This window comes from Ambystoma mexicanum, chromosome 4q (assembly GCF_040938575.1).
Source record: "Ambystoma mexicanum isolate Mex_15411 chromosome 4q, UKY_AmexF1_1, whole genome shotgun sequence".
Classification (NCBI taxonomy): domain Eukaryota; kingdom Metazoa; phylum Chordata; class Amphibia; order Caudata; family Ambystomatidae; genus Ambystoma; species Ambystoma mexicanum.
Genome location: NC_090928.1, coordinates 53,777,846 through 53,802,580, shown reverse-complemented (window position 1 = coordinate 53,802,580; position 24,735 = coordinate 53,777,846). Strand labels below are relative to the sequence as shown.

The following is a 24,735-nucleotide window of genomic DNA, read 5'->3' as shown; positions in this document are numbered from 1 at the left end:
ACCCGCATGCTACCAAGTTTCTCTCTTCCTTTTCACTGGTAAGCGCAGCGCTGGCAAGCAGTCTTTAGTTACTTGCGTCGAGGTCAGGTCTCTCCACCTGCCCCTCGGACACCATTGAGGCAGGCACACGTCCCTGGGGGGTGAGCAGTTACTTGAATACGGCTGGCAGCTTACAGTCGAGTAACACTCTGGCTCCTTGGAGACACGGCCCTCTAGCCACGATGTACCCCTTTTGGCATACCAGGTCAGCGTCTCGGCATACTGTTCTTCTCCAGGTTCTCCCGGTTTTCCTCACTGCTTCCTTCTGCTGTTTGGCTCCTGTGCTCCAGACTGCATCTCCAGCTCGCTCATTCACCTGTGCAGAACCACACCTTTTATAGTCCTCACTGGAGTCAAGTGGAGTTAGGTGTGCACAGCTGGGGAAAAGTGCCTGACCTTGCCCGACTCTATTAGCGGGACAATTCAGAGGTGTTACATGGTACGCCTCACTTTGAATTCCTATGCTGTTTCTGTGAGTAATCCAAATTGCTCCTGATTACCTCTTCTTCATCCCAGTACTTATTGGCAATGGGGAAGTGGAGATGGGTTGTGATTAGAAATACCCCATTAAGACTGAGGGAGAGTGGGTTGGTGTATAATTGGGAAAGGGGGAATACCATGTCTTGCCCTTGGGTATTCTCTTCCCAATCCCTGTGACCCTCCACCTGAATTGAAGATCCCGGGAAGTAGGTGGGAGAATACTATCAGGTTTCTCTCAGACCCTTCCCATGTGCGGTTTGGACTGAATTGCTTGATAGGGGAACCTCAAAAGGAAATCTATGTTTGCTTGTTCTCTGCCCTTTCGATGTTCCACTGAGAAGCAATAGAGTTGCAAGTCCAAGAACCACTGCATAACTCTTGGGTTAGACAATTTCCTTTGACTGATTAATATTGGGGGGGAGTGGTTGGTGAGCAATCTAAACTTTTGGCCTAAAACTAATATTTGAGATGTATAATGGCCCACTTGATCGCTAAAGCTTCTAATTCGATCACTGAATAGTTATGTTCCCTGGGAAACAGTTTTTGACTAGCATATAGAATGGAATGTTCTAGCCTGATATGGTTCTGAGATAATACTACAGAACATTGCTGTTCTCTAAAGTCGGTTGCCCTTATTTTTCCCATGTTAATCTGTAGCACTCTTGGCTGCCTCTTTCCTTTCCCAGTACAAAGTATTGTCAAAGGCAGTCAAAGGGAAAACAGGTATTATGGTAGTTGTAGTGTTCCACTAAAAGGGAAGGAAAGTTTAGTAGATTACTGTGAGGAAAGGGAGGTATACCATGTCTCACCTTTAGGCACTCCCGCCTCAATCGCTGAGAACCCTCTACCCAGGTAGTCCTCCCTCGCTAGTCCGCCCCCAGGGTCGGGATCCAAGAGTGATGGCCCTTCCCTGGCCACCTGTGTAGGAGCTCCCTGGGGAGTAAGGTGGGAACAGCCCTTAGTTTTTTCATACCGGGGTGTGGGAATGGGGTGCCATTGCTCTAAAACATATTCCAAACACAAAGGGGGTCACCATGGGATGGGTTGGGCGTAGCACTAAAAATGAGGTGGTAATGTGTCATGCCCTCTTGGAAGGTTTGGGACCCGTGGAGGCACCATTAGAGTGTTCCATCACGCTCACGCCGTTCTGCGTGGAGCGGTCTAATTCTTTCTAAAATGGCCAACTTCCGACATAGCTAACCTCTGGGAACAGCATTTTGGTGTGTTACACCTTGTTGTCTTGTCCCGTGCAGTATGCTAGTGCTTTCCTTGTCCTTCTTTGCCGTCACTCTGCTCTGGTTTTGTGTGTGTTTTGGCTACGCCTTAGCCTCTCCCAGCGCCGAGCCTCCTGCAGCCATGCGCTCTTTCACTCGTACCGTGGTGCTCATGCAGCCGCGCTCTCACTGGTAGCGCGCTGCTCCTTACCACTGCGCTCTCTCTCTCGCCTCATTCCTTCTATGTTCGCTCCGTTCTGTTTCTCTTTCCCAGCTCTTGGGAGAAATGCTCTCTCCACTTATACTTTCCTTTCCGGAGTTCTATCCGTAGTCTTAGTTCTTCATTTCTTGCATTTCTCTGCTTCTTGATCTTACTGATTGCGGAACTTACTGTAACCTCCAATCCTTCTACCGTGGATTGCATTCTTCTGTTCCTCTCGCCACCTGGCTTTTGGAGCGTTCCATCCTCTTCCCAAGTCCGGAACGATTCTGTCTTGCCTGCTCATGGAGGTACACCCTGATTTGGAAACATCTTCCATACTACTGAACATCAGTCCTCAAGGAGACCATGTCCGCATCCAAACCTGGACTTAGAAGTTTTTTGCCAGGAGGCTTTTCCCCTGTCACTTGGGCTCACTCCCGGGGGGACCACGCTGTTGGGTATCTTCCCAACTGACAGCGTGCCATCCAGAGGAGAGAGACCCTACGTACATCAAAAGAAAAAAGACAAGAAGGGAGAAGACCCACAGAAGATCCAAAGGCAGAAGAAGAAAGATCCAGAGGACAGCTCTACGGAGGAAGCAGGTGAGGAGGAGGGGAGGGAGGATTCTTCAGACCTTGACATAAAGCTATTATTGCCACATTACCGCTCCGCCCAATCCCTAGTTTGGACGGAAAGTAGGAGGTTTACCTCTAGCTTTTTGCTAGAGGTAAAAATCTCCACTTTCCACCCATTTGCAGCGCTATTACAGTGGCGTAAATGTCGCTGCAGTAATAGCACCCAGCACGCCCATCCAGCCCTATGGGCACTTACAGCTTTGCTGCAACTTGGGATACGTCGCTAATAGTGCTGGCCTGGGTTGCGGTAATGCTATTTGCTTTGGTGGCATCCCAGCGGATTTACTGCCGGGATACCACCAAGGTTCTGATAGAGCCCAGAAATTATAGGGACACAGGGAGATACCTATTTGTCAAAATACAAATAAATAACTACACATACACAATAGCAACAGTTTATGCCCCAAATACTGGACGGGATGGGTTTTTGAGATGGGTGATGGCCCAATTGGAAACATTTGCGGGAGGGGAAATCATTATAACAGAGGATTTTAACATAGTGTGGTCTCTTACCAAAGATCATAGCAATGAGGGGTACCAGGTCAGATGGCTCGTTCTAAAGCTCTTAAACAACAGTTTGAACACATCTCATATAGCCACGCCCTTCATAATACCTTTGAAATTAAATGAATAGTAAATTAGACAAATGTCACTTTAAGCAGGGCCTTCGAATGCACCATGCGAATTCGGTATACAAACCTGTTTACTATGGTAAAATCTTCGAACAAAGGTTGGATTAAAAAAGCCTGAAACAAAGTTGTGGGTCATGCAATAGCAGTAAAGACTTCTCTTTTGCCTATATTCTACTCAGATGGATTTGTTAAATAACTGTAAGTAGAGCAAGTTTGGAAAGGCACCCTAAAATCAGTCATGGTGAGGAGAGGAAGGCACACTTCAATGGACTCTGCCCTATGGAACAGAGTAAAGTTGTGCCCCACCCCAGGGCAGTACAAATAGTATAGAAGTTCTCTTGGTTCACAAATCCCACAATAGTAAAGTACTTATCTGTAGCTTTCAGGAGATGCAAAGTTGAAGTTGTAGGGTGAAATATTTTTGAAGGAAATGTTGAGTAAAATGAGAGCTTTGGAAATGACTCCCAGAACTGAACGTGTGGTAAAGAATCTGAAGATGGCCTACAGGGGTGGAGATATAGGGGCACTGCCTATTGGCTGAGGGGTAAAGGACCCAAAACAACACTGAGAGAACACTAATTTGACTGTCGTTTTTTTCTTCATTTCAAAGGAAAATGCTTTAATGTTACCCAGGGTTCACACTCTGACAACAGGGAATATTCAAACAAGCATGTGATCTAATGCTGCAGAACAGGGGCACTGCAGCAGATGAGATTCAGGATGAAAAGGAAGATGAAGACACAGCGGAGGAGGTACGTACTGTGGCAGGTGGTTGAAGAGAGTCTTCAGTGTGGAGGTTTTTCAGCACAGTTGGGGGAATGCCAAAAGCTCAGGATTCATGGAGCCACACTCAATTGCAGCTACTCCTTTGGCAAAAACCTCCATGTGCAGCCACACCAGGACTTTCCATCCGACTGCCCTTAGAAAGTAATTTCCTCTCAAGGGGCACAGAGGTACCACCACTACTGCACCCTCATTCTCCACTCCTGCGACCACTCATTCCACCTCAGTGGGCCAGGATTCCGTGGGGAACCACCTTTCAAAGACTAAAAATAGAATATTAAAAAAATGTGCAATCTTATAGCCTCCATCTACCTTCTACTGATGCATAAATCAGGTGGACTCCGTAGGAATTGCCAACATTTTCATTGGCATTAAAATCTATGACAGTGCAAAATACTGTAGCATTTGCATAGCAAAGAAGAAAAAAGGTGATAGAAATAATGTTCAGGTCCACCCCTCTTCTCTGCCATATAAACAATTAAACATAAAGTTGAGCCTGATTAGAAGGATTTTAAGCTTTTACACCTTCCTTTCACATCACACCACCAAACACTATGAGCTCCAATGATGCTTCTTCACCCTTGAAGTCAGAAGATGGTATAATATGTCCACAGACTACACTATTAATTAAAGGGATTTCAAATGTTTTAACTTTACTCCTTCTTTACATACACTTTAATGTTGGCTCTTAAAAGTGCCTTTTTGTTCTTGTAGGACTCTGATCTTTTTTTTTAAAACATATTTTTATTGTTTTCATAAGTAGTACAAAAAATGAGAATTCCCAAAACTTCCCCCAGCCACCCCCCCCCCTCCCGTCCGGATGAGAAGTTCATGGTCAATTGTTCTCGGTGTCGATTAAGACGCGAAAAAGTCTGTTATTTTTATATTGTGTGGGCACCACTGTGCCATATAGTCTGATTGAAGATATTCTAGTGCTCTTCCCCATTCTTTTGTGAAGGCGCCTTGTGTTCCTTGGATATTGTGGGTTATCTTTTCCATGGTCATTTGGGACCAGACTTTATGTAGCCATGTGTATAGTAGTGGTGGCTCTTTCTTCTTCCAGCCTTGTGGATCGTGGCCCAGGCCGCGATGACCAGGCCCATAAAACTCCTCCATTGCGCCTTGGTGAGTGTATTGGCGTGTTGGCCTTTCAATCCGCAGAGCCACAACTTTTCAAGAAAAAGTTCCGCTTCCGGAAATATTTTCTTTAGTTCTGAGATTACTTCTGTCCAGAAGCCTTTGACCTTTGGGCAGTCCCACCATATATGCCTCCATGTGCCTATTTCTGTGCAGCCCCTCCAGCATTGGTTAGAGGATTGTGGGAACATGCTGTGTAGCCTCTCTGGGGTGTAGTGCCATTGTGTAATGACTTTTGTCCACATTTCTCTGGTTTGGGCAGCCCGGGTTAGTCTGGGGACATCGGCCCATAGCAACTGCCACTGTTGTGGTGTGATGTCCTCTCCTAGAGTTTTTTCCCATTTTTTGATATATGCCCATTTTATGTCTTCCTCCTGTGTGTTTATGAATTTTGTCTCCTGAGTTGGTGAGGAGAAATTTTTCGAAGGTGGTAAGCTCCCTCGTCGCTGCGTGTGTTATTTCGGGTGTGGATAGCCAGTGTCTGAGTTGTTCATATTTGTATCTGTCCGCATTTGTGAGGTTCCATTGTGTTTTGCAGTCGGCGAAGGATCTCAGTTCCTTGTCCACGAACATTTCCCCTATTTTTCTGCAGCCTGCTTCCTCCCAATTCTCGTAAGCGCTGTGTTCTGTTCCTGGGGGGAACTGTGGATTCCTGCAGATTGGTGTGAACGGGGCCGGAGCGGTAGTAATGTGCCCTTTCCGTGTCTGTTCGTCCCAGGCCTTCAATGTGGCCTTCATGATCTCGCTGATACGCAAGTTCGGGTGCCTGTGCTGTTTTGGTTTCCACAGCAGGTCCTCCAGAGGTGTTCTTGCGACCGCCCTGTCCTGGGTCACCCAGATCGTTCGCTGGTTGTCTCCCAGCCATTCTTTCAGGATCCACAGTTGTGCCGCTCGATAATAGTTTTTGAAGTGTGGGAGTGCCAGGCCCCCTTCCTTAGAGTTGGACGTGAGGACTGATCTGGCTACTCTGGGGGGTTTTCTGTTCCAAATAAACGATGAGACTGCTTTGGCTAGTGTCTTGAAGAAGGAATCAGGGATTGCGATCGGGAGGGATTGGAAGTGATACAGCAGTTTTGGGAGGATGTTCATTTTGATCGATTGGATTCTTCCCCACCAGGAGATGTTTAGGGGGCACCACTGTTCTAGGTCCTTTTGTATTCTTGCCAGGAGATGGGGGTAGTTACTTTTGTATAGTGCCTCCACCTTCTGTGTGAGGGTTATACCCAGGTATTTTATGCCTTCCCCTGCGATTCTTAGGCCATGCTGCCCTGCAATTCTATTGTGTGATTCCGTGTTCCCGACTAGGGGTAAGATTTCTGATTTGTTTTTGTTTATTTTTAGACTGGACACGTCTCCGAACGTTTCTATTAGGTGAAGTGCCGCTGGGATGGATTGGGCTGGGCATTCGAGGGCCAGTAACATGTCGTCTGCATAGGCTATTACCTTATGCTGTTTCCCCGCCATCATGATTCCCTTGATTTGGTCCGATTCTCTAATTTTAATTAGTAGTGGTTCTAGAAACAGCACATGGAGGAGCGGTGATAGAGGGCAGCCTTGTTTTGTTCCTCTAGAGATTCCCACCCTCTCCGTGACCACCCCGTTCACCGCTATTCTAGCTGATGGGGAGGAGTAGTTGGCCTTAATCATATTTATATACTGGGTCCCGAATCCCATGTGTACCATAGTTTTGAAGAGCATTGACCATTCAACCCGGTCGAATGCTTTTTCTGCATCTAGTGATAGCAGGACTGCTGGGGTGCGGGTTATGTTGGTTTTTTCTATTAGGTGGGTTAGCCTTCGTGTATTGTCGTGTGTCTGTCTCCCTGGTATGAATCCCGATTGATCTGGGTTTATTAGAGAGGGAAGCAATGGGGATAGTCTGGTGGCTAGGACTTTTGTGTATATTTTTGAATCTAAATTGATCAGGGCGATCGGTCTGTATGAGCCAGGGAGGGAGGGATCTTTCCCTTGTTTGTGGAATACCAGTATTTTAGCTTCGTTCATGGATGGTGTGATGTTCCCACTATCTCTGAAGGTGTTTAGTAGTCTGGTGAGGAAGGGAGTGAGGAGGTCTTCGTATTTTTTGTAGAATGAGGCAGTAAAGCCATCCGGGCCTGGCGCTTTGTTTAGCGGGAGATCTTTTATTGCTTTCTTCACTTCGCTTTCCGTTATTTGGGCCTCGAGGTCCGTTCTAGCTTTTTCTGATAGTTTTTTTTGAAAGGGGACCGATGTCAGAAATCTGTTTTGGTCTGCCTCGTCTGGGTGTTTAGTTACATATAGGTCCTGGTAGAACTTCTTGAATGTGTCTCCTATTTCTTCGGTGCGCGTCAGCTGTTCTCCTTGTGTGTTTTTAATGCACCGAATGGTCAATGTTTTCCGCTTCGCTGAGAGTAACCGGGCTAGGTATCTGTCAGCCTTATTAGCTTTTATGTAGTATCTCTGTTTGAGATATAAGAGGGATCTCTGGGCCTTCTTACTGCGGAGGAGGTCCAGTTGCCCCTCCGTATGTTTAAGTGATCTTTTCAAGCTCCTGGAGGGGTTCGCTAGTAGTTCTCCCCGGATTTTTGACAGCTTCTCTTCCAGTTCAGTTTCCCACTGTTGTGATTGTTTATCCCTCGCTGCTTTGAGGGCTATTAAGTGGCCCCTGATTACCGCCTTGAATGCGTCCCACACCGTACTCAGGGCTGTCTCCCGTGTATCGTTATTTTCAAAGAATTCAGTGATTTTGTCCCTAATGGATTCTCCCATCACTGCGTCTGAGAGTATCTCCTGAGGAAGTTGCCACCTCCATATTCCTTTCTCTTTCTTTGGGGTCGACAGGTCCATCCATATGGGTGCGTGGTCTGACAGAGAGATGGGACCCAGTTCCATGTTTTGGATGTTGCCCAGTTTCCCCACTGACACCCAGAAGTAGTCGATTCTGGACATCGTGTTGTGGACGTGTGAGTAATATGTGAAGCCCTTGGTTTGGCCCTTATGTTCTCTCCATGCATCACACAATGCCATACTCTCCATCCGTCGTTTAAGTCGATCCGACGGGGCGCCGTGGTGGTGGGGCCCACCCGTGCTTCTGTCGGTCTGGGGATGCCAGGCCATATTAAAGTCCCCTCCTATGATTAGTTCGCCCTTCGCATACGCCTCCAGCCTCCCCATCGTGTCTCTCAGGAAGCCGTCTTGGCCCGTGTTAGGAGCATATACTGAGGCCAGTGTCATTGTGGCGTTGTGGAGTTTGATATTGGCAAAGGCGAACCGGCCATCTTTGTCAGATAGTTTGTCCATCAGGTTTGCTTCCAGACCCTCTTTAATTGCAATCATCACTCCCGCTCTCTTCTCCGTTGCGTTGGATTGTGCCAGTATTTCGTATCCTCTGAGGCGAATCTTCCCCCTATCCTGTATTTTTATATGTGTCTCCTGGAGTAGCAGCACTTCGGCCTTTTCCTTCCTTAGCATGTTCTCCACTTTTTTCCGTTTCACTGGAGAGTTCAGCCCCCTTACGTTTAAGGTCACGAATCTTATCTTCCCCATTTCAAATGCTCTTTGTGGGTGCTCCTTTCCCCCGAGTTGACCATTCCCCTCTCTCTTCCGGAACGGAAACGTCCCCCCCACCCCAAACTGTTAACATGTCCCCAAACTTTAACTGTAGTCCAACTTGTGCTCCCGAGGAGGGCCCGGGTACCTAAGGTAGCTCTGGCGTTCCGCCTGTCGCTCCCTGCCCTCTGTAGGCTCGAGGCGAACCGTGCGGGGAATCCTAAACCCCTCGTCATCCCTTGGCCTTGATGTTAGTCGTTCCGGTACCACACCGGGCCTATTTAATTTCTCTGTCCATGTTCCATCATCGGGTGTTATTCCGCCTTGAGAGTTCCGCCGTTGGGCACCGAGTATCTTTGGCAATGGATTTATATCTGCTCGGTTGTTTTATTCGGCGCTTCGTTTCCTCTTCCTTGCCTTTTCCTTTTTTGGCGGACCCTTTCCCATTCCCCTGGTCTGCTTTGCCGTCCCCCCCTTTTATTTTCGTAATTGGTCGATGGTTCATCTATCTGGATGTTCATGACGCTCAGCCCCTCTTCCATGGTGGTCACCCTCCTTTGCTTACCCTCCCAGTCGAACAGCAGACCAAAAGGGAAAGTCCATTTGTATTTTATCTCTTTCTTGACCAATTCTCGAGTGAGTGGGGTCATTTCCCTTCTTTTCTGGAGTGTTGTGGCGGATAAGTCTTGGAACAGCTGGATTTCCACCCCATTCATCCGGATTTGCTCCAGCTGCCTCGCTCTCCGTAGTATAAGTTCTTTTTGCGGGTAGGAAGATATAGCTGCCAGCACGTCTCTGGGTCACTCCCCTGGTGCTCCAGTACGCTTTGGGCCCACTCTGTGAATGCAGTCAATCCCCACTACCTCTGCATCTTGTGCATCTATGACGTCTCTGAAAACTTCCTGCACCGCTTTCCGTAGATCCCTGTCCGAGACCGATTCTGGCATATTTTTTATGCGGATATTCGATCTGCGGGATCTATTTTCGAGGTCCTCGCACTGTATTTCCAGGTTGTGGGTCAAGCGGACAAGGTGTTCTTGGGTTTCGCTGTTTTGTAGTGCCTCCGCTTCTGCGTTCTGCAGTATTTTTTCCAAGGTATCAGTTCTTTCTTCCAGGTTCGCAATGTCTTGTTTAACATCATGGATAGCCTGCTGCATGTCGTGTTTGATCGCCGCAAATTGGTCCTGGACTGTCGACATGAGCTTGTCTTGTAGTTCTTTGAACCAGGAGTGCATGTCTTCTTTAGTCGGGGGTAGACCGCTGGGGGTGTTGTGGGCCGCTTCCGTCGCGGGCAATGACGGGGTGGTCTCCGGAGGCCTGCTTCTCGTCGATACCGGGGTCTCCACCGCCCACATCTGCACCAGATTGGAGTCTTGCTTGGCGATTTTCTGGTTCGGTTGGAATCCCCCTCCCTTCACTTTAGCTCTTGACATAGTACCGACGATATTGTTCGTGACTGTCCTTCTTCGATGGGTGCCCGGCGTTCGAATGGGCCTGCTGCGTACGTTGATGTGATTCGGGTGGGGGGGGGATGTCGTCTCCCTTTTACGCTGCGCGGGCAGGGGGGGGATACGGGCCGCCCCCCTGCGATTTCGGGGTCCTCGCGGGGGGGAGAGCTGAGCGTTGGGTGGTGTCAGGTTTCGTGGGATTTGGTTGAATGTGGTAGAATGAGGATATGATTAACATAAAGTATGGTTTGGGCCTTAACTTTCTGTGCAGAGTGTGGAGAGCTTCCCAAGTCAAAATGGAGACTTCCAAAAGGATCAGTGATTGGTCAGAAGTAACAGAAAGGCATTGTTGGAACATTCTAAACCGCCTTTCATTGTCAGAAGCCCAGCTGGAAGGTCCTATGTTTGAAGCTCTTAAGATTTAGAAAACTTTAGTTAGGCCCTTGTGCCTAAAATTAGTTATTTTGGTTCTGGAAAGTGTTGGAGATTTAAGAAGAAACTTAGATAACGTTCCGGTGAAAGAAAGAAGCAAGCTAAGTGAATTCATTATCTTTTATGGATCTTTGTGATTTTCAAGCAGGAGTTAAATATTAATACCATTAATTAACTTGTTCCTGTTTTTATTAGTTTTTGTTAAAATAGTAGTTCATTCCGTTCTTTCATGAATCTATTTTTGAACTTCTAGAACTGTATTTAAATTTACTGAACTGCGTCACATTTTTTGCAACTGGCTAGTTGGAGTGTGGAGGTCTGTTTATCATTGTAGCGTCGTGTGTTTTTTCGGCCGTATAAAATATTGAGTATTGTACCCTTTTTCGGTAACAGTGCTTTTATTAGCGTCGGACTAGCGTTAGAAATCTTACACTGTCTGCGCAAGTGACAGTGTGGTAGCCACGCGACTCTGAAGCGTTATGTGTAATTTACTAACATTCTAACCTGGCGCGTGATCATCACTGGGCTGCCTCTTCAAGGATTAGTGTCCGGAACTGAGGACTTTCTCCTTCCTGTTTGAACACTTCATATTAAGAAGAGTGGAATACTATTCATTTACGCATGCGCCCATGCCAGTTTCATTTGTGAACTCATTTCCTTGTTTTTGTGCGCTTCCATTTTAGAAGGAGTAAACAATATCTTCACGCATGCGCATATTCTGGTTAAAAGAACGCTTCTTTTATGAGCGATCATCTGTGCCAGCAAAAGATCCAATTAATGAACACTTTTATATATTCAGGAAACAAACAATTTTAACTTGAATAGCCAGAGTGTCATTTTTGGAATTGGTATTGAAGCAGCTAGAAATCATCAATACTAACTACATGTATAATATTTCCAGCGGGTTGTTTGGGTAAATGACATTGGATCTGCTTGAAGATTAACTCATTAAACTGAGAGAGATTAGCAGCTTTTTCACAACCGAATTGAAGAAATTAGTAAGAGCATCTGAGACTCTATTTTTCTGTTTTCTTCATTTGAATTCACACACACGTCCTCTAAGTTATTCACAGAGGATAATCAGGTATGGTGGCGTGTTTATTTACTTAATATTATAACGAGAAGTCAGAGCCAAGGAATTCAAAGGTTAGTGACTAAAGTGAATTTGTTGTTATTTTCACCAACAGGTTGACAGATAAAGAAGCTGAGCAAAACCTGAAGTTTATTATTTTGTCCCATTTTCCCCCTTTCCCTTGGGGGTGCTCTCAACTGAACTGTTTGATACCAGTTAAGAGGTTAGCATCCAAAGGGGACTGCGGGGGTTCAGCAGCTTCCGGGGACAACATCAGATTTGAGAAAGCCTGACAGTATGAAAGGCCTGAAAAAATAGTCCTCCTAAGCTGTCATGAACCCCGAGTTCTCAATGGAAGCGTTAAGTGTTTTAGTGAGGGAATTACAGGAAGAATTAAAGGTGGCATATCAAGAGAATAAAAAATTAGGACAACGAGTAGATGAGTTAAGTGAAAAGATGGCACAGACGCAGGGAATTGGGAGAGAAGAATTTCCCCCGGAATTGGTAAGGGTTGGTGAGGAGAGAGGTGTGGGTAGAGGTGATGGGGCAGAGGGGGGTTTTAGGGCATTAGTTATGCCAGTACCTTTGGCATCTCCAGAGCGTTACTACGGAGATTCAAGTAAATTTCAGACATTTGTAACCCAATGTGAGTTGCACTTTCTTAGTAGGCCCGAACTATTTCCTTCTGATGCTTCCCAAGTTACTTTTATGATGTCTTATTTATCTGGAGAGGCTTCTACTTGGGCAGGTTTATTGGTCAGGCAGAAGAGTTTATCTTTAAAAAATGTTTCTCTTTTTATGGAAGAATTTAAGAAAATGTTTGATAAAAGACAAATGTCCTTAGAAATTGATGGTGAATTATTAGATTTGCGTCAAGGAAACAGAGACTTGGTTACATATATCACACAGTTTAGGTCTTTGGTTTTAGAATCCCAGTGGCCAGCAGAGAAGAGGTCTTCTCTTTTTTATAGAGGCCTCAAGGAGGAGTTGAAGGATGCCTTGTCCAGTGTAGTCCAACGCCCTTCTTCTTGTGAGGAATTGATTGATTTAGTAGTTCAGTTGGACTATCGTATAAGTGAAAGGAAAGCAGAAAGGCGTCGTTGTACTCAGGGGGAGGTGAGGTCAGTCATTAGAGGAGAGCGTTCAAAGCTTGAGGTGGGTAGTAAAGAAGTGAAACCAAGGGTGAATGATCAACAAATTAGAATAAAAGGTCCTTTATCAAAAGAGGAAAAAACTAGGAGGCGTGAGAATAATTTGTGTTTATATTGTGGTAGGGGCGGTCATTTTTTAGGAAATTGTCCCTTTACACCCAAAAAATTTTCATCAGCCGGAGGAAAAGCACAGCAGGTTGCAAATACAGTTCAGTCAGCGGTTCCACACATAACTGTAAATGTATCCTTGTATTTGAAGGAGGAAAAGAAAGGGTATGGACCGGTAGTGATTGATTCAGGAGCCACCGGGAACTTTATGGATTGGGGAGTAGCTAAGGCATTGGGAATACCACTAGTGAGGAAGGAAGTTGTGGAACAGGTTCGGGCTGTAGATGGAACTTCTCTTTCATCAGGTCCTATAACTCATGAAACTGGTGTCTTGGTTATGGAATTACTTGGAGGTCATAGAGAAGAAATCTCATTTGATTTAATTGATACACCAATTTTGAAAATAATTTTAGGCATGCCATGGCTAACCTTGCATAATCCTCACATTGATTGGAGTAGACGAGTGGTAGAATTACAGTCTAGTTTCTGTTTAGAAAATTGCCTTTTGAAAGGTAATCCTGGGAGGGAAGAAACACAAGGTTTAGTTTCCTCTTTTCTGACTGATGCAGGTATTACAGGACATAATATAGGAGCGGTGTTAGGACATCTTCCGGAGTGTTATCAAGGGTACAAGGAGGTGTTTGATGAAAAGGAGGCAGGAGAATTACCTCCACATAGGAGTTTTGACTGTAAAATTGATTTGGAGCCCGGGGCGGTTTTACCAAGTAGTCGAGTGTATGCATTAACTGAAAAGGAGAATGATTATCTTAAAGAGTACCTTGCAGAAAATTTGGCTAAAGGTTTTATTCGTCATTCTCAATCTCCAGCCGCATCTCCATTATTTTTTGTACCAAAGCCAGATGGGTCTCTCAGAACATGCATTGATTATAGAGCTGTGAATAGAATTACAATCAAAAACAAGTATCCTCTCCCTCTAATTTCGGAAATCTTGAATCAGGTCCAGGGAGCCACAATTTTTTCCAAACTAGATTTACGTGGTGCCTATCATCTGGTGAGAGTCCAGGAGGGTGATGAGTGGAAGACGGCATTCAAAACCCGATTTGGGCTTTATGAGTACTTGGTGATGCCTTTTGGTTTATGCAATGCTCCAGCTGCCTTTCAATTCTTTATGGATGAAATTTTAAGAGATTTTTTAGATATATTCGTAGTAGTATATATTGATGATATTTTGATTTATTCTCAGGATTTAGAGTCTCATAAAATTCATGTGGGAAAGGTTCTACAAAGACTCAAAGAGAATCATTTGTTTGCTAAATTAGAAAAATCTCAGTTTCATACTAATTCAGTGGAATTTTTAGGATACATTGTTTCTCCCAAGGGATTGGAGATGAATCCGAACAAAGTTCAAGCCATCACGGATTGGCCAACACCAACGAAAGTAAAAGAAATTCAAAGCTTTTTAGGTTTTGCGAATTTTTATAGAAGATTTATTGAAGGATTTTCTCGACTGATTACTCCCATAACAAAACTTTTAAAGAAAGGTGCCAAATTTGTGTGGTCGACAGAGGCAGAGGAGGCATTTCAAGAATTAAAGAAAAGGTTCAGTTCGGCCCCTATTTTAATTCATCCAGATCCATCTCAGCCTTTTTATGTAGAAGCGGATGCATCGAATCTTGCCATGGGGGCTGTTCTTTCTCAGAGACATCGAGAGACCGGACAACTTCATCCAGTGGCTTACTATTCTAAAAAATTCTCTATGGCAGAACAAAATTATACGATCTCAGATCGAGAATTATTGGCAATCAAGTTTGCTTTTGAAGAGTGGAGGCATTTTTTAAAAGGAGCAAGACATACAGTGACTGTGTTAACAGACCATAGAAATTTGCTTTTTCTGAAATCAGCCAAGACTCTCACACCAAGGCAGTTAAGATGGTCATTGTTCTTTGCTGATTACGATTTTGTAGTGACATTTAAGCCAGGTAGGCTTAATGGAAAGGCTGATGCTTTATCACGTCAATTTCCTGGAAGTGAGATGGAATCAGAAAAGGAGATGATATCCATTATCGATCCATGCTGTTTTATTTCTGCCGGAATACAGAAAATTGAGGATGTTGAGGAAGAAGTTCGAAAGTCCATGTCAATTGCACAAATGGAGGAATGGGTCCGAAAGGATCCGGTTCGAAAAATTGAGAAAGGATTGCCGTTCTTTGAAAATAAACTTTACTTACCTATTTTGGAATTGAGAGAGAGAGTAATAAGAGACTGTCATGAATCTATGCTGTCCGGACACCCAGGTTTTAGAAAGACGCTAGAATTGGTCAGGAGGAGCTTCTGGTGGGAAAAAATGCGTCAGGACATCTTAAATTTTGTAAAAACTTGTGCTATTTGCGCTCAAATGAAGAGTCAAACCGGAAAACCAGTCGGGTTGTTGGAGCCGTTGCCTATTCCACCTCGTCCTTGGCATACAATTTCCCTGGACTTCATTACAGATCTTCCTTGTGACAAGGGTTGTACATCTATTCTAGTTGTGGTGGACCTCTTGTCAAAAGAGGCTCACTTTGTTCCAATGGAGGGAGAGGTTACTGCAGACAATTTGGCCAAAGTCTTTTTGCGAGAAATAGTTAGACTGCATGGTCTGCCTAATCAAATTATCTCAGATAGAGGTCCTCAATTTATTTCTAGATTTTGGAGGGTTTTTTGTAAGGATTTGGGTGTGGAAGTCAGTTTATCATCAGGTTATCATCCCGAGACCAATGGACAAGTAGAAAGAGTAAATCAAGAGCTGGAGAAGTATTTGAGGTGTTATCTACAGGCAGGGGAAGAATGGGTGGATTTGATTTGGCTTGCCGAATTTGCTTATAATAATTGTGCTAAAGATTCAACTAACATGTCTCCATTTTATCTTGGAAGAGGTTTTCACCCACGGTTTTTAAGTTTTGAAATTACTGAAGAGTCAGAAAATCCTGGAGTTGAGGTTCGATTAAAAACTATGAGAAAAAATTTGGAAAGAGCAAAAAGGGTACTTTTCGATAGTAAACAGAAGTACAAAAGATTTGCAGATCAAAAAAGGAGGTTGGGTCCTAAATATAAGGTTGGTGACTTGGTTTGGCTTTCGACGAGACATTTGAGAATTAAGGGCAAAAACAAATTTACTCCACGTTTTGTAGGTCCATTTAAAGTAGAAAAGATAATCAATCCAGTGTCAGTACGGTTAAAACTACCTACTTCCTTGAAAATACATCCAACTTTTCACATTAGTCTATTAAAACCTGTGATTCCGGGGACTAGAGTTGTACATCCACCTTCACCAGTTCAGTTAGAGAATTCATCCGAAGAGTTTGTGGTGAAAAGAATTGTAGATTCCAGGAGGTTAAGAGGGAAACTACAATATTTAATAGACTGGGAAGGTTTCGGACCTGAGGAACGTACATGGGAAGATGAGGTGAATGTGCATGCACCACAATTAGTCTCAAAATTTCATAGAAAGTATCCTTCTAAAGTTGGCCCTGGGACAGGGCATTAAGGGGGGGGTACTGTCAGGTTTCGTGGGATTTGGTTGAATGTGGTAGAATGAGGATATGATTAACATAAAGTATGGTTTGGGCCTTAACTTTCTGTGCAGAGTGTGGAGAGCTTCCCAAGTCAAAATGGAGACTTCCAAAAGGATCAGTGATTGGTCAGAAGTAACAGAAAGGCATTGTTGGAACATTCTAAACCGCCTTTCATTGTCAGAAGCCCAGCTGGAAGGTCCTATGTTTGAAGCTCTTAAGATTTAGAAAACTTTAGTTAGGCCCTTGTGCCTAAAATTAGTTATTTTGGTTCTGGAAAGTGTTGGAGATTTAAGAAGAAACTTAGATAACGTTCCGGTGAAAGAAAGAAGCAAGCTAAGTGAATTCATTATCTTTTATGGATCTTTGTGATTTTCAAGCAGGAGTTAAATATTAATACCATTAATTAACTTGTTCCTGTTTTTATTAGTTTTTGTTAAAATAGTAGTTCATTCCGTTCTTTCATGAATCTATTTTTGAACTTCTAGAACTGTATTTAAATTTACTGAACTGCGTCACATTTTTTGCAACTGGCTAGTTGGAGTGTGGAGGTCTGTTTATCATTGTAGCGTCGTGTGTTTTTTCGGCCGTATAAAATATTGAGTATTGTACCCTTTTTCGGTAACAGTGCTTTTATTAGCGTCGGACTAGCGTTAGAAATCTTACACTGTCTGCGCAAGTGACAGTGTGGTAGCCACGCGACTCTGAAGCGTTATGTGTAATTTACTAACATTCTAACCTGGCGCGTGATCATCACTGGGCTGCCTCTTCAAGGATTAGTGTCCGGAACTGAGGACTTTCTCCTTCCTGTTTGAACACTTCATATTAAGAAGAGTGGAATACTATTCATTTACGCATGCGCCCATGCCAGTTTCATTTGTGAACTCATTTCCTTGTTTTTGTGCGCTTCCATTTTAGAAGGAGTAAACAATATCTTCACGCATGCGCATATTCTGGTTAAAAGAACGCTTCTTTTATGAGCGATCATCTGTGCCAGCAAAAGATCCAATTAATGAACACTTTTATATATTCAGGAAACAAACAATTTTAACTTGAATAGCCAGAGTGTCATTTTTGGAATTGGTATTGAAGCAGCTAGAAATCATCAATACTAACTACATGTATAATATTTCCAGCGGGTTGTTTGGGTAAATGACATTGGATCTGCTTGAAGATTAACTCATTAAACTGAGAGAGATTAGCAGCTTTTTCACAACCGAATTGAAGAAATTAGTAAGAGCATCTGAGACTCTATTTTTCTGTTTTCTTCATTTGAATTCACACACACGTCCTCTAAGTTATTCACAGAGGATAATCAGGTATGGTGGCGTGTTTATTTACTTAATATTATAACGAGAAGTCAGAGCCAAGGAATTCAAAGGTTAGTGACTAAAGTGAATTTGTTGTTATTTTCACCAACAGGTTGACAGATAAAGAAGCTGAGCAAAACCTGAAGTTTATTATTTTGTCCCATTTTCCCCCTTTCCCTTGGGGGTGCTCTCAACTGAACTGTTTGATACCAGTTAAGAGGTTAGCATCCAAAGGGGACTGCGGGGGTTCAGCAGCTTCCGGGGACAACATCAGATTTGAGAAAGCCTGACAGGTGGGGGGCTCACCTTCCAGTCCACCGGCCCGGAGGACTATCCCTGGCGTCCCTCGGCTCTTGGCTTCGGGTGGAGTTCGTCTGCTGCTCCCCGCTCGATCTCTTCGGTGTCCGGTGGCGTCGATTCTGCTGTGTCGGGGTTCGCTCCCACCCGGGCTGTCCATATGGCCAGTTTCCTTTGTGCTGCGCGGTGTGCCACCCTCTCTCACAGCGCTCCGGGCTTACCCTGGGCTGCGTTGGATGGTTCGTTGGCGCAGCGGGGGGAGGGGTGGACTCCTCTCCGTGTCGTCTCTGGAGGTCGGGGGTCGGGGAGACTTCCTCCGTGTGTGTCCTGTATCTTCGGACGATAGTTGGTGCCGAGTCTCACACACGTCTCGCTGCGCCGGCGGCCATCTTGGAATCCAGGACTCTGATCTTAATATGTATATTTACAATGTGTGCTAACAAATCTTTTTATTACATGCATACTCTTCTTCCAATTTCATTTCTTTCACTAAAACTGTTCCACTATATTCTGAATATTGGAAAGAAAATGGTCATTTCCAACACTTTTCAGATGTACACCATCTTTTTTCAAAATATTCACTCCGTCATGTTGTATATTATCATTTTCAAAAGATGACATTCCAAAATCTTGCAGAAATGCACATACAACTCTATTGACATTTGCTTTGCTTTTTCTATTTGTTGATAAAAACAACTTTGATCTTTCCCAGTGTAGAGGAAAAATAAATAATTTTACAGTACCTGCATTCAATTTGTGTAGCAGTGTCTCTGTGTAACAAAATAAGAATAAATGCTCATGAATTAAATTACAAACTATTACATTCTAAAAGAATCACTCTAGTTATTTATTAATAACACATTTCTAAAAAGCTTTTGTTTTTGCAAAATTCTTAATAAACGGACTTCAAACTTTAATAAAAGTTGTGATTTCACAAAAAAAGTGTAGAGGGAAAAAAAGAGGTTTACAGTACCTGCTTTCAATTTTTGTAGCAGTGTCTCTGTGAAACAAAATAAGAATAAGTGGTCATGAATTAAAGTACAAACTTTTAGATATAAAAGAAATCAACCTGGTTATTCAATAATAACACATTTGTAAAAAGCTTTATGTTGAGACTCAAAAAGTTTATTTTGTACATTTCCAAATGGATGATTTTCTTGTCTAGAAAGAGAGATATTTTTTTGGTGTCACAATTATTATTATCATTGCATGCTGAATGGAGTGATAAATAGCCATTACATATCTACACACGCTGATACATTGTTAGTACCCCTTACTGCGTTTTCTCAAGGCAAAAACACTAGCAATTCATTCCTTACTGACATGTTTACAAAAGAGGGAGATCCTGAGTCAAGTCATTGGACCACTTATACCTACGTGGTAACCGATTGGAAATTCCAAACACTGGTAATGGTCCAAGGGTTGCCGGTCCAAGCTCTGGTAGATTCCGGGAGAAAGTGGACAGCCATCAAAGTGGATATGGTAACCTGTGAAGAGTGGCAAACTGGGGCGCTGTCACAAACTACCTGTGTCTATGGGGAGCTGTACCTCTACACTTAGACATCGATCAACATCAAAGTCATGCAATAAGAACTGAAAGTGCCAATGATCGTTCTGCGGGACCCCCAGAGGCCGTTCTTCTGGGTACAGTGTGAAACAGGCATGGTATTAAAACAGACAGACTCAAAAGAAACAGTTTGAAAACATTTATTTAATAAAGTTTTGAGGTTGGTGTAATACCTAACTGGCCCTAACTCTAAAGGGATTATTCCCTCAACTGATGTTTCTGAGGGCCATCGATGTCTGCAAGTCTAAAACAAAAATCTGCCTGTGTCTAAACCTATGCTTGCCCTCATTCCTGGACAAAATGTGGTAGGAAGTCTTCTTAAAAGGAAAATAGTGGTTCGAGAAAGAAATATAAATCAAGGCTGGATTCAGGTGGTTTTTCCACCAGGTGTAGTTCTGCCAATGTCATGAAAATGTGTACAATCAAAAAAGGTTATTCGTGAAACCTTCTCCACAGGGATCTTGTAATATATTCAAACAACTTTCAAGGCCTCTGGTTCCTTGGAATTCCCTTCCCCAAGCTTCAATTCTTCCAAGTTTCAAACAGAATACAACACAGTTTCTCGCAGACTTCTCAGGCTTCTCGTCCCCAAGATTATGCCTCTCTGTTTCAAAATAAATATTCAACCTTGTTGGGCCTCTCAGGGATCCCTTTGCCAAGCTCAGGCCCCTTTGATGCAATATACAAAAGTTCAGCTTCCAATAACTCTGTAGGATTCTCAGCATTCCCTTCCCCAAGAATAAGCCCCTTTCACATAACACAAACGTTCTTCTTGTCAGGATGCGCCCTTCGTTAATCACAGTTCTTTCTGGGGCAGTATCAGAGACTTTTCGAGAACGCCAGGTTCTTTGCTCCTCCTAAGCGTGTCCACTCTGATGAATTGCCCTTCTCGTTTTCTTCTATTTTCACAAGTCTCTTAATTTTCCTGTGTTGGGGTGGTTTCCTGAACCTCTTTCCACCCTTTCCATGTCTTTCATACTTTCTTCCCACTTTACTGTGCAACTGTGCACACTCGCACCTGTTTCTTGCTCCTTTTCACTTTGCTGTGCCTCTTTCATACTTCTCACTTTATTGGGCACACCTGCACCCTTCCCTTTTGGCTTTCGATTCGCTTGCACCACTTTCTTGCTTTTGGGTCGCTCACACCCTCTCCTTGCTTTCAGGTCGCTTGCATGCTTCCCCTGCTTTTGGGTTGCTTGCACCCCTTCCTTGCTTCCGGGTCACTTTCAAATTCCCTTCTTTTTTGTCTCTGTACCTTTGGCGCCGTTCACTTTTAAAGTTTTCTCCTTTTTAACTCAGCGTTGTTTGAAGCGCCTCAAACCTTGCTTCCTTTCTGTCTTCATTCTTTTTGCAACACTTGCAATACGCTTTCCTTTAAACTTTCTTTACTTTCCTGCTGCTTGCAACAACGTTTCAATTCCGCTCCAGCCACCCGCAAGCTGCCAAGTTTCTCTCTTCCTTTTCACTGGTAAGCGCGGTGCTGGCAAGCAGTCTTTAGTTACTTGCGTCGAGGTCAGGCCTCTCCACCTGCCCCTCGGACACCATTGGGGCAGGCACACGTCCCAGGGGGGTGAGCAGTTACTTGAATACGGCTGGCAGCTTACAGTCGAGTAACACTCTGGCTCCTTGGAGACACGGCCCTCTAGCCACGATGTACCCCTTTTGGCATACCAGGTCAGCGTCTCGGCACTCTGTTCTTCTCCATGTTCTCCCGGTTTTCCTCACTGCTTCCTTCTGCTGTTTGGCTCCTGTGCTCCAGACTGCATCTCCAGCTCGCTCATTCACATGTGCAGAACCACACCTTTTATAGTCCTCACTGGAGTCAAGTGGAGTTAGGTGTGCACAGCTGGGGAAAAGTGCCTGACCTTGCCCGGATCTATTAGCGGGACAATTCAGAGGTGTTACAGGGTACGCCTCACTTTGAATTCCTATGCTGTTTCTGTAAGTAATCCAAATTGCTCCTGATTGCCTCTTCTTCATCCCAGTACTTATTGGCAATGGGGAAGTGGAGATGGGGTGTGATTAGAAATACCCCATTAAGACTGAGGGAGAGTGGGTTGGTGTATAATTGGGAAAGGGGGAATACCATGTATTGCCCTTGGGTATTCTCTTCCCAATCCCTGTGACCCTCCACCTGAATGGAAGATCCCGGGAAGTAGGTGGGAGAATACCATCAGGTTTCTCTCAGACCCTTCCCATGTGCGGTTTGGACTGAATTGCTTGATAGGGGAACCTCAAAAGGAAATCTATGTTTGCTTGTTCTCTGCCCTTTCGATGTTCCACTGAGAAGCAATAGAGTTGCAAGTCCAAGAACCACTGCATAACTCTTGGGTTAGAAAATTTCCTTTGACTGATTAATATTGGGGGGGAGTGGTTGGTGAGCAATCTAAACTTTTGGCCTAATAACTAATATTTGAGATGTATAATGGCCCACTTGATCGCTAAAGCTTCTAATTCGATCACTGAATAGTTATTTTCCCTGGGAAACAGTTTTTGACTAGCATATAGAATGGAATGTTCTAGCCTGATATGGTTCTGAGATAATACTACAGAACATTGCTGTTCTCTAAAGTCGGTTGCCCTTATTTTTCCCATGTTAATCTGTAGCACTCTTGGCTGCCCCTTTCCTTTCCCAGTACAAAGTACTGTCAAAGGCAGTCAAAGGGAAAACAGGTATTATGGTAGTTGTAGTGTTCCACTAAAAGGGAAGGAAAGTTTAGTAGATTACTGTCAGGAAAGGGAGGTATACCATGTCTCACCTTTAGGCACTCCCGCCTCAATCGCTGAGAACCCTCTACCCAGGTAGTCCTCCCTCGCTAGTCCGCCCCCAGGGTCGGGATCCAAGAGTGATGGCCCTTCCCTGGCCACCTGTGTAGGAGATCCCTGGGGAGTAAGGTGGGAAAAGCCCTTAGTTTTTTCATACCGGGGTGTGGGAATGGGGTGCTCATTGCTCTAAAACATATTCCAAACACAAAGGGGGTCACCATGGGATGGGTTGGGCGTAGCACTAAATATGAGGTGGTAATGTGTCATGCCCTCTTGGAAGGTTTGGGACCGGTGGAGGCACCATTAGAGTGTTCCATCACGCTCACGCCGTTCTGCGTGGAGCGGTCTAATTCTTTCTAAAATGGCCAACTTCCGACATAGCTAACCTCTGGGAACAGCATTTAGGTGTGTTACACCTTGTTGTCTTGTCCAGTGCAGTACGCTAGTGCTTTCCTTGTCCTTCTTTGCCGTCACTCTGCTCTGGTTTTGTGTGTGTTTTGGCTACGCCTTAGTCTCTCCCAGCGCCGAGCCTCCTGCAGCCATGCGCTCTTTCACTCGTACCGTGGTGCTCCTGCAGCCGCGCTCTCACTGGTAGCGTGCTGCTCCTTACCACCATGCTCTCTCTCTCTCGCCTCATTCCTTCTATGTTCGCTCCGTTCTGTTTCTCTTTCCCAGCTCTTGGGAGAAATGCTCTCTCCACTTATACTTTCCTTTCCGGAGTTCTATCCGTAGTCTTAGTTCTTCATTTCTTGCATTTCTGTCTCTGCTTCTTGATCTTACTGATTGCAGAACTTACTGTAACCTCCAATCCTTCTACCGTGGATTGCATTCTTCTGTTCCTCTCGCCACCTGGCTTTTGGAGCGTTACATCCTCTTCCCAAGTCCGGAACGATTCTGTCTTGTCTGCTCATGGAGGTACACCCTGATTTGGAAACATCTTCCATACTACTGAACATCAGCCCTCAAGGAGACCTTGTCCGCATCCAAACCTGGACTTAGAAGTTTTTTGCCAGGAGGCTTTTCCCCTGTCACTTGGGCTCACTCCCGGGGGGACCACGCTGTTGGGTATCTTCCCAACCGACAGCGTGCCATCCAGAGGAGAGAGACCCTACGTACATCAAAAGAAAAAAGACAAGAAGGGAGAAGACCCACAGAAGATCCAAAGGCAGAAGAAGAAAGATCCAGAGGACAGCTCTACGGAGGAAGCAGGTGAGGAGGAGGGGAGGGAGGATTCTTCAGACCTTGACATAAAGCTATTATTGCCAAATTACCGCTCCGCCCAATACCTAGTTTGGACGGAAAGTAGGAGGTTTACCTCTAGCTTTTTGCTAGAGGTAAAAATCTCCACTTTCCACCCATTTGCAGCGCTATTACAGTGGCGTAAATGTTGCTGCAGTAATAGCACCCAGCATGCCCATCCAGCCCTATGGGCACTTACAGCTTTGCTGCAACTTGGGATACGTCGCTAATAGTGCTGGCCTGGGTTGCGGTAATGCTATTTGCTTTGGCGGCATCCCAGCGGATTTACTGCCGGGATACCACCAAGGTTCTGATAGAGCCCAGAAATTATAGGGACACTGGGAGATACCTATTTGTCAAAATACAAATAAATAACTACACATACACAATAGCAACAGTTTATGCCCCAAATACTGGACGGGATGGGTTTTTGAGATGGGTGATGGCCCAATTGGAAACATTTGCGGGAGGGGAAATCATTATAACAGAAGATTTTAACATAGTGTGGTCTCTTACCAAAGATCATAGCAATGAGGGGTACCAGGTCAGATGGCTCGTTCTAAAGCTCTTAAACAACAGTTTGAACACATCTCATATAGCCATGCCCTTCATAATACCTTTGAAATTAAATGAATAGTAAATTAGACAAATGTCACTTTAAGCAGGGCCTTCGAATGCACCATGCGAATTCGGTATACAAACCCGTTTACTATGGTAAAATCTTCGAACAAAGGTTGGATTAAAAAAGCCTGAAACAAAGTTGTGGGTCATGCAATAGCAGTAAAGACTTCTCTTTTGCCTATATTCTACTCAGATGGATTTGTTAAATAACTGTAAGTAGAGCAAGTTTGGAAAGGCTCCCTAAAATCAGTCATGGTGAGGAGAGGAAGGCACACTTCAATGGACTCTGCCCTATGGAACAGAGTAAAGTTGTGACCCACCCCAGGGCAGTACCAATAGTATAGAAGTTCTCTTGGTTCACAAATCCCACAATAGTAAAGTACTTATCTGTAGCTTTCAGGAGATGCAAAGTTGAAGTTGTAGGGTGAAATATTTTTGAAGGAAATGTTGAGTAAAATGAGAGCTTTGGAAATGACTCCCAGAACTGAACGTGTGGTAAAGAATCTGAAGATGGCCTACAGGGGTGGAGATATAGGGGCACTGCCTATTGGCTGAGGGGTAAAGG

The 24,735-nt window shown here is 44.4% G+C and overlaps 1 long non-coding RNA gene across 1 annotated transcript in view; it reads right to left on the bottom strand.

Moving 5' to 3' along the window:
• LOC138468471 (uncharacterized) overlaps positions 1 to 18,980 on the bottom strand; it is a 357,260-nt gene extending 338,280 nt beyond the window's left edge. The window contains exons 1-2 of the long non-coding RNA XR_011268266.1: positions 18,951 to 18,980; positions 18,721 to 18,747 (exon numbers count right to left, since the gene is read on the bottom strand). This is a non-coding gene — a long non-coding RNA (uncharacterized lncRNA). The remainder of the gene's footprint in view (positions 1 to 18,720; positions 18,748 to 18,950) is intronic.
• Between the last annotated feature and the right edge of the window lie 5,755 nt (positions 18,981 to 24,735).